Here is a 14,526-nt window from a genome sequence, read left to right as displayed (position 1 = left end):
TTTCCTCCTATGTCACATCCACAACTATTAGAACCATTACAACCGTTATAACCATTTATTGTTGTTTTGCTGTGGTTTAGTTTTTATTTCATCACCATAAACTTAACTCGGCAATCCAACTAGACTTGGAGGGGAGTAAGGAAATATGGAACCCATGGAGCTGCAATGAGAGCACAGAGACTGCAGGATATTTCAAGTAGATGGGAGTGAAGGGGTGCCCTTCTGAGCTGCGGAAGGAGTGGTTTGGTAGTTAAGATAAAACACAAGTCAAATTTATGAGTTTGTCCACAGTTGGCAATGGTGATCTTCTCGCTGGTCTTGCCATTCCCAGACCCAGAGCCCTCCATGGCGTCCACAATATTCCTGCCCTCATTCACCTTGCCAAAGACCACATGCCTGCCATCTGACCACTCAGGCTCAGCAGGAGGAGATGCGGCCCAAGGGCTTGCCATCCATAGCGATGTTGAAGAACACAGTGGCCTTGACCATGGCTGGGCAGCACAAAAGGCTCCAGGGTGGCAGCAGCTGCAGGGCCACCATTATAGATTCTCAACTTTGAGGGCCATCATGTTCCCAGTTATGATTTATCCCTTACTTCTATTGGCCTGTCCCAGATCGGAAATGCCTTTCCTAGCACCTCTGATTTTAGAGGGATAACATCCTCTTCTTTGAGTGCCCCCAGGCTCACAACTCAGCTTCAGAAAATTTCTAGAGTCAGGAAATGGCCTGAACTACCAGTAAGTTACTCAGCACCATGTTCTGTCTTTTATGCTGTTCCCTGTATCTCAGAGGCTTAAAGTCTGGGAGATCCATCCCCCAGACTTTTTGTTATCACAGTTTGGAGTGAGGTCACACAACTAGGACACACTCATAAGGTAGAAGAGAAGCGAAAGCCCAATGTGATGGTGGCAGGCAGGTGTGTGGGCATTGGCAGATGGTCAATGGGAGGTGTTGCCAGGTGCTTCTGGGTACAGCAGCTAACTGAGATCATCAGTGGTTCTTTCTTAATGTTGTCATCTCCCTAATTCTGTAATGGTGGTTGTAGTCCTTTTCAATTCTTTAGTAAGCCTCTAACTCTTATATTCAATCACTTCCTTCTTGAAATATGTAAGGGTTTCTTGTTTTCCCCAACAAATCCTGGTTCGTGCAGAGCGCCTTAGTCCTAATTCAGGTTCACCGTTGGTAGAAGGGCCAAAAGGATTTAACTGGGTTCCACAGGAGCAACTCTGGTACCGACAGTGGGCAACAGGCGAAGCTTCAAGAAATCAGACTGAGCTAATCGCCATCAGGCATGGCAACCGTCAGTGGGGACTCTGACGCTGAGCTGGCTATCAGAGGTAAGATCGCTGTCCCTGGCAGCAACAGAACCAACTCCCTTTGGACCTCACCTCAAAATCCAGTGCTGACATCCGAAATAGCCATGTACTTCCTCTTCGTGCCAGGCACAAGTCTGGCGCAAGCAAGATAAAGACCCGCACTGAATCATGTGAACCCACACAGCAGAGCCGCGCTCTCCTAGCCGGTGATGCAGGAAAGACGGCCCACAGCTTTAACAGTGCTCAGCAAGTCGCCGCTGAAGTCGCAATAGTGAAGATTTCCTGGAAGGTGAAAAAAAAAGCACCTGGGAAAACGCTGCTCTGGTCTCTGATGCGCTCATGTTAATCTTCTCCGGGTGCTGGCTGTTGCTGAGTGAGGGCTGTGCCCTTTCCTCCCCGAGTTCCCCCACCTCTTACAGCTTTGCATGCCTTGAGTTAATTCTCCTTCTTTGCTGTCTTTGAAGAATCACTGGTCACATTCATCAAAATTTCCCATTAATTCATGACTAGATAAAAGTGCTAAATAGAAAATCACTTCAACTTTCTGGAACTTGGCTTTCCCTTTCATTAAAGCACGATGATAATCCTATTACACCAGGTTTTTGTGAGAATTAAATGAAACATTATATGCATAAGAGCTTTAGAATGTAAAGTATTACCAGGAAAAAATCACTGCAACCATATCCACGCAAAAATGTCTACCAAATACTTCCCTGAGCATTCTGCAAAGCCACGCACTAAACAAAGGAAGTAAAGGCCCTTGGAGCAGAAAAGGATTGCAAAGCATAACAAAAGCCAAAATTGAAAACAAAACAAAACTGTTTTGTTTCTTTAAAAATAATATCATCAGCCAAAATTGTTTGACTTTCAAAGTTGCAGCTTAGAGCATGCTCAAACAATTTCTAAAATGTGGAAACATTTGTGGAACTTGTGGGAAAACACAATTTCCAAAAGTTTTACTCAGAACAAACCCACGAGAAATAACAATGCCCACATCATCTCAGACATACACATCAGCACACACCCATCCCCGGCGCAGCCTGGCCCACCCAGAATGCAGGCCTTTGAGCACTTGGTAACAACACTGATCAATGGCATTTCATGGACAAATCTTTTGAGAATTAGCTCAAGGTTTCTCTAAACAACTGAATTGCACTGTTTGGGACATGGAGTCTCCATTTGGGTTCCCCTACAAGTGGAGCCTGAGGCAAGGGTATGAAGGTACATGGCTTACTTAGGAGGTGAATCGGAGAATGGGGAAGACGTCCATAGAGGTGTGTTAACTAACGAGTCACTTCTGCGGGCCCTGGACCTCGGTCCCACCAGGGAATGGTGGGACACAATGTGGAACACGCCTCGGAGTTGTCCCAGTTAAGGATCGAGGAGGCTGGAGCAACTAAACGGCAAGTCCCCATCCATCACGTCCCCAGGGCTGCTTTCCTAGGCTCACTCACAGCACTGGCCAGCATCAGGGGGGAAAAGAGAAGCCCTTGGGTGCAGCCTGAGTGAATGCTGAGGGAACACAAAGACCTACCCAGCCCCAGATGTCCAGAGGGTCACTGCTGAGAAACCCCGACTCAGACACTGAGAGTTCTAAAGGTTAATAGGGGAAGCGAATTAGTACCTCGTAAAGGATGCTGCAGGCGGCTGCTTTCGGGGTTGGGGAAGGGAGCCGAGCTAGAAGGATTTCACTGAGTTTTGTTCATTAGAAATTCCTCTCCTCTCCTCACGTTTTAATAATACATAGTACCGACATTGAGGGGATTAAATCCAGGGCGACACTACGGTACCATCGACCATTTCTGCCACTGAGTTCTAGCCGCGTGGTGTTGGGTGGATAAAGTCTGTCCCGCGGTGGCCTCTCCCAACCACGCTCCCCCATCCTAACTGAGGTCCAGGTATCCCCACATCTTCTTTAGCATTTGCTGCTTATAAACAGTCTTGGAGGGTCCTCCTCCTACCTCTGTCCTTAATTCTTCATTCCAATCTCTGCTTATACCGTCCGGGGGTCTCGAGCTTCCTCCCACAGAGGACTCAACCTGGCACTTCTGTTGGGTGCTACAGAGTCTTCATTCATGACATTTCTTTTTCTCACATTCAAAAAGTTGGCTTAACAGAAGCTGAGGAATGTGGCAAAAATGCAGGAAAAGATCTGAATAAAATGCAGAGCAAAAATACTAAAAATAAAGTTCTTATTTACAGCAAGCTCAAGTCTGGAGTAAGAAGAAAATGAAACATATGTTAGAGACCTTTCAATAATGGGTCTCGGATCGAGAGGGAAATGGACAAAGACGCCCAGAGAGGAAGGCTCTGAAAGTGACACGAGGTCTCATGAATTATGACATGAAATCTAATATACATTTAAGTTACCGGCAGCATCAGAACCAAGGGGACAGACTCTTAAATTACATGAGTGGCAGAGAAAATTCCTCCCCTTTTATTTCTGAGTCTCCAAGAGACCAAAAAGTTACCGAGTCTTACACTTATTAATCTGCAGCTGAGGTTTCAGAAGCCAAGTCAACAATGAGATCATAGGCATAGTAATTTTTTCTCCCCATTTGATAAATAAACATGATTGGTTTTACATGTTATTATATGGAATATAAATACCTGATACATTTAATACATCGTTGCTGTCTGGGCTGATGGCTAGCAATGACCAAACATGATGAGGAGGATGATGGTGAAGGTGACGGTCAACAACTGGGTGCTTACTGTGTGCCAGGAACTATGAAAAACATTCGTAAGTGTCATTGCTTCAGTCTCTCGATGCAACTGTAAGATACTATTATTATCCCATTTTACAGTGCAGAAACTGAGGCTTGGCATTTCAGAGTGAGTAAGTGGCAGCTCTTGGAATGTATCCAGATCTGTCTGTGTAGCCTATAATCATACCATCTCTCTGGTGATGGCATTTTGGAAAGAGCCAGTATTACTTTGATGTACGATTTTAAAATTTTAAATCTATCATTTTTAATGTAAGAATTAAATTGTATGCCTTGAGGTTAGGAATTGGGGTTGGGCTTTCCTTCTAGGACATTTTCTTTAGGTATTGCCTGCCACTCCTTTCTATAAGATGGGCAGCCCAGTAGACAGAAAAGGGGTAGACTTTAATGCTAGATAGACTGGGTTTCAAATGCTCGTTTCCCAACTCTCTAGCTGTGTGAATTTAGGCAACGTAGTTACTGTGACAGGCATAATTCTAAGTATGCCCCCCCCAAGATTCCCAACCCCTGGTTAATCAATCAAACACTATTCCAGGTACTGTTACAAAGGGATTTTGCAGATGTAATTGAAGTCCCAAGTAATTTAACCTTCAGATACGGAGATTAGCTGGCTGTACCTTTTAAAAGGCAGAAATCAGGGTGAAATAGGTGATAGAGATTAAAGAGCATGCTTATGATGAGCACTGAGTAATGTATAGAATTGTTGAATCACCATACTGTACACCTGAAATGAATATAACACTATGTGTTAACTATACTAGAATTAAAATTTTAAAAAACTTTAAAAAAAAAGGCAGAAGTCAGGGAGACTGGAAGCATGAGAAGGATTTAACATGCCACTTCTGGCTTTAAAGGTGGAGAGCCCATGAGCCAAGGAATGCTGATGACCTCTCAAAGTTAAGAAAGAGCCCACGCCAACAGCTAGCGAGGCAACAGAGACCTCAGTCCTATAGCCACAAGGAACGGAGTTCTGCCAACCACCAGAAGGAGCTCACAAGTGATTCTCCCCCAAGAGCCTCTAGCACAGAACACAGTCACTAAGTTTTTAGTCATTTAAAAGCAAGAGAAAACTAATACAGTCACCCCTCTCTAGGTTGGTTTTCTCAATAATCAAATAGGGGTAAGCATGCATATGTTGCAGCATTACTGGGAGGTACACTGGCGTGTACCTAACATAGAGGAGGCAGTAAGTGCCACTAATGACTCCAGAACTCCAGGCTGAGATGCAACTGTGCTTTATCTTTAATACAGACAAGATGTAAAATTAGCATAAAACTACAAACTATATATAAAGTTGAATTAAACTACAATAAAGTAGAAATCAATTCAAAATGAACATAGACTCTGCAAAGCTTGCAGAGGAAGCTACTAACTTATGAAATCAGTTCCAAGAGCCTATTTTTAGGCCAGTAGTTTGGAACTAGGTAGTCATTCTCCCAGAAGAGTAATGCTAAGACTCAGTGATGAGGGCTCAAGTCCACTCAAACCCTATTAATTGATGAGGTGGCTAACTGTCTTCGGGAGAACCCCATCATAACAGGCAACAAGCTTTCTTTTCATTTATACCACCACTTTACTCTAAAAGGAATTTTCATCTATTTTGCATTTTTATCCCACATAGCAACATTTTGAGACAAGCACACAGAGAGACAGAAGTGGCAAGCTGATGACAAAGGACTTATGTTAAGCCAGGAGTCCACATTCCCTGGAACCCCCTTGCAGCTAGGATGGGACCATATGATCAAGTGCTGGTTGTGCTGCATGTCACCTCCAGGTCAGGATCATGGGATGTACCCCATCCTCATGCCATTCCATGGAGCACACAGACTGAACATGGAGGTGCCACAAGATGGAAGAAGCCTGTGTCTTTGAGTGCCCACGTGGAAGTCTGCCCTTCAAACACCTGATGTAATTCCAATGCTAACCAAAAAGTTAACTTTTAATGTGTTAAGCCACAGAAACGTTCAGACTGTTCCAGCAACTAGCTTTTTGTTGCAGCATTTAGCCTGTCCCAGTAGAGATACTTGAACCTTAACATGAGGTGCTGTCATCACCAAGACCTAAAACATGTAGAACAGGCTTAGCCATCAGGTCACAGGCAGAGAGGAAATAGTGGCTGGTAAGACAGGTGACTGTCTTTTGCAGTCCCGCTATTGTAGCAGTGGGACGCTTGTTAAAATGTTCACCTGCGATGAACTAGAAGGCAGACCCAGCACCTTTAGAGATAACTATTAGTACATGATGGCTACTCCTGGTTGCATTTAGAGCAAGAGACTGCAACAGAAAAGGAGGAGCCTGGGAGAGAATTTCAATTCTGCCAGCAGAAATGAAAGGAACAGGGATTCCAGACTTGGAACCTATAAAGTTTGGAGAAGCTTACTCTTCTAGATACCCAACTACATAAAATAAAGGCTTAGAACATCAGTGTGTGTTGGCCTCCACTGCCCAACTGACTTTATTTTTTTTAGGTTTTATTTATTTATTTATTTGAGAAGGTAAGGGGGGGTGGGGAGGGTGAGCGCATGAGGGAGGGGAGGGGCACTGGGAGAGGAGAAGCAGACTCCCTGCACTGAGCAGGGAGGCCAACATGGGGCTCAATCCCAGGACTCCAGGATCATGACCTGAGCTAAAGGCAGGTGCTTAACTGACTGACCCACCCAGGCGCCCTGGCCAACTGACTTGAGAGGCTCACATCGCTGTGGTCAGTTAATAGATGGAATTCAGAGCAGTTACATTTTTGCCTGAGATCACGTGCCTTTATGAAGCGAGAGATCCAGAATTCGAACTCATATCTTGTGAATCTGACTTCAACCTTCTTTCAGAATATTTCGCAGCCAAATGCTGCAGTAAATTATAATTTTTAAAAATGTGTTGATGGTTCAGGAGCTAAACAACAGTGAATTTCCTTGGGAACAAAACAAACTTTGCATGTTTTTTATGGGAACCAGGAGGTGAAATCAGTGCTTCGATTTCCCTAAAATGGGATCCCTGCATTGTTTTCACTTAGAACTCCTTGTTCTCCTTTTTTTTTTTCTACTGACAAAATGAGAGACTGGCCTCCTTAAAGGCATTACTATCATTTTATTAAAAATTAGATTTGAGAATCTGCCTTTTGTTAACAGTGATATATGGCATATATTTATATACGCTATTGATCTGACCACAGTTCACAGCAAAAACTTAATAAACACGGTTATGTGACTCTGAGAGAAAAAGCACTGAATAACACAAGGCACATGATAGAATTATCTGTGGCTTATTTCCACAGTTAGACGATAAGATCCTGCTGGGGAGAGCTGAGTTTATTTCCTCTTTTGTGACTAGCTTTAGAGCAACATCAAGCATAAAGAAGTACACAATAACTCAGTGCCTATGGAACAATTAAAAAGCATTGATATTTTAAGTGAGATAGAAATAAACACACAATGTCAGCTCCAAAGGGTCTTAATGTGGGCTCCCCCAGAAGCAGATGCTGAAGCAAAGATTTGTAGACAAATAGTTCACTTAGGAGGAGTATCAGTTTCCTGTTGCTGCTGTGACAAATTACTACAAATTTAGTGGCTGAAAACAACACAAACATACTATCTTAGAGTTCTGAAGGTCAGAAATGCAAAATGGGTCACAATGGGCTAGAATCAAGGTGTTGGCAGGGCTGCATTCCTTCTAGAGACTTTATAGGAACCCATTTCATTGCCTTTTCCAACTTTTAGAAGCCACCTGCATTTCCTGGTTTGTGGTCCCTTCCTCCATCTTCAAAGGCAGCACTGTACCGTCTTTCAGTCTCTGACTCTTTTTGGTCATCATTTTGCCTTTCCTGAATCTGCCTGCCCCCACATCCCTTTTTCACCTGTAAGGATCCTAGTGATTATGCTGGGCCCACCTGAATAATCCAGGCTTATTGTTACAGTTTGAGATTCTTAATTTAATCCACATGTGTCAAGTCCCTTTTGCCATGTAAGGTAGCAAAGTCACAGGGCTGTGTATAAGACATGGACATCTCTTAGGAGCCAATATTCTGCCCACCACAGGAGGGGATACCAGAAAACACTGGTAGGGGAGTGAAGAAGTGAGACACAGAAGGGAAAGAAGTCAGTTAATGTGAGTTAACAAGGCAGCCATCACCGAGGGCAACTGGGATTCAGTCCTGCAGGGAGACTCTGTGAGGTAGGGCTGATATGCTTCAGTAATATCAGAAGGGGGGGTGACTGCCTATGACTTGCCCATCTATCACCATGTGAGGGCTGCTCCCACTGTCACTAACTCTGACACTACCAGCTTTCCCTGTGTTGGCAGTGGGAACTCACAACCAGCTAGAACGCGCTGGGAAGAAAGCTGCAGGTGTTCTTCTTCTCAAGCACTTGCCATCAGGAAGAAGTGGCTTCTGGAATCATCTTATCTGACCATATTCCCTTTTCAGAAGACCAGAGGCCCAGAAGGGATGGCCCAAGATCATGAGACAAAGAAAAGAAGTGATGGCTGCTTCCATTTAGTTAGTATCTCAGGCTATTGTGTGCTGGACACTGTACCAAGGGCTTGACATGTGCTTCCACATTTAATCTTCCTAGTCACCCTTAAGATGTGAGTATGAATACTGTCCTAACAAACTTGGCCAACATTACACACCTAGGAGTAGTGTTAGATGTAATAAGTGGCTGTTTAGTAGAACAGAAGTCTACAAAGCCTGGGTTGCCAAACTACAGCTCGCAGGCCAAATCCAGCCTCTTCCTCAGTTTTGTATAGCTCATGAGCTAAGAACTGAATGCATTATTCCAGTTGTAGCCTCGACCCACCTAAAATATAGCAAGGCTACCACCTCCCTAATTCTAGATGTAATACTTCTATTAATGCAATCCAAGAAAACTTTTATTTTTTGGAAACTGCCTCAGTAAGTGAGCTTACGTTGCCAGCTGACTCTTAGTTAAAACATGTAAACATAATTCTAAGTTGTATCCTCTCTATCCAGGATTTATACAGGTGGTTTTTCTGCATTTACCTTTAAGAATTTTTATTGATACTTGTTATAATCCATTTTGTTATTTCTACCTCTCGACCTCTTGTCTCAGCTCTACAGCTACTTATGAGGCACCTCGACTTGAACGGCTCCGCAGCGCTGAAAAGCACAGAGTCAAAACGGGAACTCATCCTCCCTCTGCCCACACCTGCATTGCCCCCCCCTTATATTCCCCAGCCTACGACTATCTGAAGGCTGCCCATACCATGGCATCATCTTCAGGGGACACTATGTCCTAATGCCTGGCAGTTCTCTAGCATGCATGAGTGAGTTCACTAAGTTTCAAGGGATAAAAAGGAAAGAAGAGAAGGAGAAGAGGGATGGGGAGGAAGGGAGGAAGAACAGGGCATTTTTATACTTTGTAAAGAATAGTAAAGGAGTGGAGGTTCTGCATGAAAAAGATGTAAAGGTAGCACTGCTGTAGTCAGGGCAGAGTGGACCCCAGGGTCCCATGGGCAGGCATGGGAACCCCCTACCTCCAGTCTCCTAATGGCAGCCAGTGAATAACAAGGTGGAGATTCTACCAACTCGATAAAAAGTGGAGGGTCATCATTTGTGCATGTGGAGGATATTTTTTACTTCCATGATCAAAGATGTTGCCTTTATTCAAGGGGACTTTCCTTAGAGAACTATCTGGACAAGCATGGGCCCACTTAAAGAAAGTCAACAATTTCAAGGACAGATTATAAAGCATCTGTACTTGCCTCCTGAACTAAGAAATAAAGAAAAAATTATAATTCCTTAGCCTCGAAGCCTTATCTGTATGGCAACACTACAGTATTACTCTATTATAACTGTATAAGTTAAATTTATTATTTAAGCTACATTTAAAAATTACAGTCACATGACTTTAGAGTAAATATTTTCTAATTTCATCAATGTGTGTACAGTAACTGTTAATTATTTCAAGTCCCAGAAATAAGATGTTGACTCAGGAACTTGATAAATGAACCCATCTCCCATCATTCCCCTCATGTTGGGATATGGCAAATTCCCTCAGTGCTACTTATCCGGGGACAGAGGTCTTCAGCCGGCCTAACTTCCCCCAATCTACAATCCAGAAAATTCCCAGGGCTTCCAGCTGTCCAAAAAGGTATCTCTAAATGAATTATTATAATTCTCCACAGCTTGTGGGTTTAGCTGTATTTTCAGAGAGAAATCTCAAATTCCGAAGGAGATGACTTCATCTGGGCAAATACTTTACTGTAAAAGGTACGAGACTCAGCCCTCATGAAAGTCTCATTCAAAACTGCGTCAGGAGACAAAATCTCACCCAAGGAGGGGCAGAAGGGAAGATGTTGACAGGTCCATTATGAGCTCTAACCATGTATGTGCATCCCCAGAGAAATCATTTCTGGCCTCATATTTTCCATTTTAATGTCTCAACAGCAGAACATAAAGCACCTCCAGATTATACCAGCAGCCACTGCAACAAGGCTTAACTATGGCCAGCACTCATTAAAGGCCAGAAAATTCCCTACAGAAGTGAAATAATATGTCCCAGAGGATAGGTGAGGACACTATAAGAGTGACGATGACCAAAAAAAGCAACTCATTTGAACAAACTCCTGGGTGTTCACAATTAACCTCATTAAATTGCGTTTTTCATTTCCAGCCTCTCTTTCAAACTCGTGTTTCCTACGGATCTTTCACACTGCGGGGGAAATTAAGCCCCTGGAAATAATATATTTTTGTTTTATACTTGAGTGGGGTCCATGGACAGCAGAACTGTCTGGGAGCTTTTGGGAAATGCAGTCTCTCAGGCCCCACACTGAACCTACTGAAGCAGAATCTGCATTTTAACCAGGGCCCCAGGAGACCTATGTGCACAGACGGGTGAGCAGCACTGACCCACCAGAGAGTAGCTTGATAAAAATGACCAGTGTTGCAACTCAACAGTTAAAAAGAAAACCCAATTTATTTCTTGAGAAACTTTATTTGAGAGAGAGAGAGAGCATGAGTGCAAGTTGAGGGAGGAGAAGAGGAAGAGGGAGAGAGAATCCCAAGCAGACCCGGCACTGAGCACGGAGCCTTATCAAAGCTCAATCTCACGATCCTGAGATCATGACCTGAGCCAAAATCAAGAGTCGGCTGCCCAACCCACTGAGCCACCCAGGTGCCTCAATAAAATAACCCAATTTACACATGGGATCCGAAGAGAGATTTTCCCAAAGAAGATATACAAATGGCCTATACGCACATGTAAAGATGCTTGGGGTTGTTTACCCATTAAGGAAATTAAAATCAAAACCACAATGAGACACTGCTTCATACCCACTTAGGATGGCTATAATAAAAAAGCCAAACAATGATAAGTGTTGGCAAGGAGGTGGAGAAACTGGAGGCCTCACATGCTGCTGGTGGGAGTGGAAAATGGTGCAGCCGCTTTGGAAAAGGGTCTGACAGCTCCTTGTATGGCATATGAACCAATAATTCTGCGGCTAGGTATATCCCGCACAGAACTGAACACAGACGCCCATGCAAAAACTTGTACATGAATGCTCACTGCTGCATTACTCCTATTGGTCAAAAGGTAAAAACAGCCTGGAGCACCTGGGTGGTTTGTTCGGCTAAATGTGCGACTCCTGGTTTTGGCTCAGATCATGATCTCAGGGTTGTGGGATATAGCCCTGTGTCAGGCTCCACGCTCAGCAGGGGGTTTGCTTGGAATTCTCTCTCTCTCCCTTCCTCTCCCTCTGCACTCCCTCAAATACTAAATAAATAAATATTTGTTAAGCAAAAAGGTGTTCCATATGTCCATCAGTGGATGAATGGACAGACAAAATGTGTTTTAGGGATGTCTGGGTGGCTTAGTCTGCTAAGTGTCTGCCTTTGGCTCAGGTCATGATCCCAGGATCCTGGGCTCGAGTCCCACATCTGGCTCCTTACTCAGCAGGGAGCCTGCTTCTCCCTCTGCCTGCTGCTCTCCCTGCTTGTGCTCTCTCTCACTCCCTCTCTCTCTCTTACAAATAAATCAATAAAATCTTTAAAAAATAAAATAAAATTTGAAACCTCTTAAAAGTATTTCATGTTTAAAAAAAATGTTTTTCAACATTTCATTAGCGATTCGGGGTCTCTTCTGGTTCCATACAAATTTCTGGATTATTTGCTCCAGCTCTTTGAAAAATAATGGTGGAATTTTGATTGCAATGGCATTAAAAGTATAGATTGCTCTAGGCAATATAGACATTTTAACAATGTGTATTCTTCCGATCCAAGAGCATGGAATGGTCTTCCATCTTTTTGTGTCTTCTTCAATTTCTTTCATGAGTGTTCTGTAGTTCCTCGAGTACAGATCCTTTACCTCTTTGGTTAGGTTTATTCCCAGGTATCTTATGGTTCTTGGTGCTATAGTAAATGGAATCGATTCTCTAATTTCCCTTTCTGTATTTTCATTGTTAGTGTGTAAGAAAGCCACTGATTTCTGTACATTGACTTTGTATCCTGCCACGTTACTGAATTGCTGTATGAGTTCCAGTAGTTTGGGGGTGGAGTCTTTTGGGTTTTCCATATAAAGAATCATGTCATCTGCGAAGAGAGAGAGTTTGGCTTCTTCATGACCAATTTGGATACCTTTTATTTCCCTTCGTTGTCTGATTGCTGTTGCTAGGACTTCTAATACTATGTTGAACAAGAGTGGTGAGAGTGGGCATCCTTGTCGTGTTCCTGATCTCAACGGGAAGGCTGCAAGCTTTTTCCCATTGAGGATGATATTTGCTGTGGGTCTTTCAAAAAAAAATGTGTTCTATCCATACAGTAGAACATTAGCCAGCCATAAAAAGGAATGATATCGGGACGCCTGGGTGGCTCAGTTGGTTAAGCCGCTGCCTTCGGCTCAGGTCATGATCCCAGTGTCCTGGGATCGAGTCCCACATCGGGCTCCTTGCTCAGCAGGAGCCTGCTTCTCCGTCTGCCTCTGCCTGCCACTCTGTCTGCCTGTGCTCACTCTGACAAATAAATAAATAAAATCTTTTTTTTTTTAAAAAGGAATGATATCCTGATGCATGCTACAGCACCAATGAAGCTTAAAAACATTAAACTACATGAACGAAGCCAGTCACAAAAGACTAAATATTGTATAATTCCATTGATATGAAAGGTCCAGAATAGGCCAAAGCATAGAGACAGGAAGTAAATTAACATTTGCTTAGGGCTAACAAGGAGGATGGGGTATGTGTGGAGGGAGGTAAGAGCTAAACAGTGTGAGGTTTCTTTTTGAAGTTACCAAAATGTGCTCAGACAGACAGGGGTAATGGTTGCACACATCTGTGAACACTGTGAATATACTAAAAACTGCTATTTTTTTTTAAATAAAAGGCAGTGAACTCTTCTGTCATCAGACTTTCACATATGATATGATGCCCAGCTGGAAATCTGATGACCTGCAGACTAGAACAAAGACCACAAAAACTAGAACAAAGAACGCCTTGTGCCAAAGAACACATCATGGACGGAGCACGTCCTGTGTGCCAGGTCCTATGCTGGTCCAGAACAGGGATTTTCCCTTAAAAATTCTCCCCACAGCTCTAGAATTTAATTATTATTACCGTCACCATTTAACAGATGAGAAAACGGAGGCACTGGAAACATATCCAAGATCAACTAGCAGGTGAGCAGTGGTGACACCCAGTTTTGAAGCCAGGGAGTCTGGGAGCAGAGCCCACCCACCATCTCTGTCTCCATCTTGAGTCTCCCCATAAGCTGCTTCAGCTCATCGCTAGCTCTCTGAGCCAACACACAGGTGGCAGAAGAGCCCCGTGGGGAGCAGGGAGAGGTGGGAGTTACCCCGTGCCTCTCAACCCATATTCTGCAAGCCCCACGGTTTATTGACTATAAGTGACCAATGCTGAATGGCTTTTCTCCTTGTATCCGTAGACCCATTGGCTTATCGTGATAATCAGCTTCAACCTCATCCTTCTGAGTTTTCCAAAACGTAAAATATTTTGGAAAAATCAGCCAGCCTTTTTTTACCAGAAAAACACTCAAACAAAACTGCCTATTTTCAGAAATGCTCTGAATGAGTAAAGGCCCAGTGAAATTCTACATGGGATGTAATTCCGTAAGTCATATATAAGAAAATATATTTCATGTGCAATCATAAGACAATGGTATCTGTAACAAAACTCCTGACAAATCAATGACTCCAATCTGATTATCTAAAAATCACAGCTAACACATACATAATACTCACTGTGCCCCACGTACTATTTCAAGTGCTTTCTATTTACTCAGTTAATATACACAAAAACCCATAAGGCATCCAATAGTCCCATTCTAAAAATGATGAAACTAATTACGGTTTTGGCAGCCAGTTAACAGCAGAGCTGGGGTGTGAAACCAGACGATTCCTACTCTGAACTATTGCAGCCTACTAACTGCTCTCGACAACTGATGGAAGAAAAAGCGAGAGCCTCTGTAACTGGAGATCACTGGGCAAAGACAAATGCAACACACTGAAATCAACTAAATTTCC

This window comes from Lontra canadensis, unplaced genomic scaffold (genome assembly GCF_010015895.1).
Source record: "Lontra canadensis isolate GAN:19392208 unplaced genomic scaffold, GSC_riverotter_1.0 scaffold68, whole genome shotgun sequence".
NCBI classification, from domain to species: domain Eukaryota; kingdom Metazoa; phylum Chordata; class Mammalia; order Carnivora; family Mustelidae; genus Lontra; species Lontra canadensis.
The sequence above is the reverse complement of the archived record's forward strand: the minus strand, read 5'-3'. Positions refer to the sequence as shown.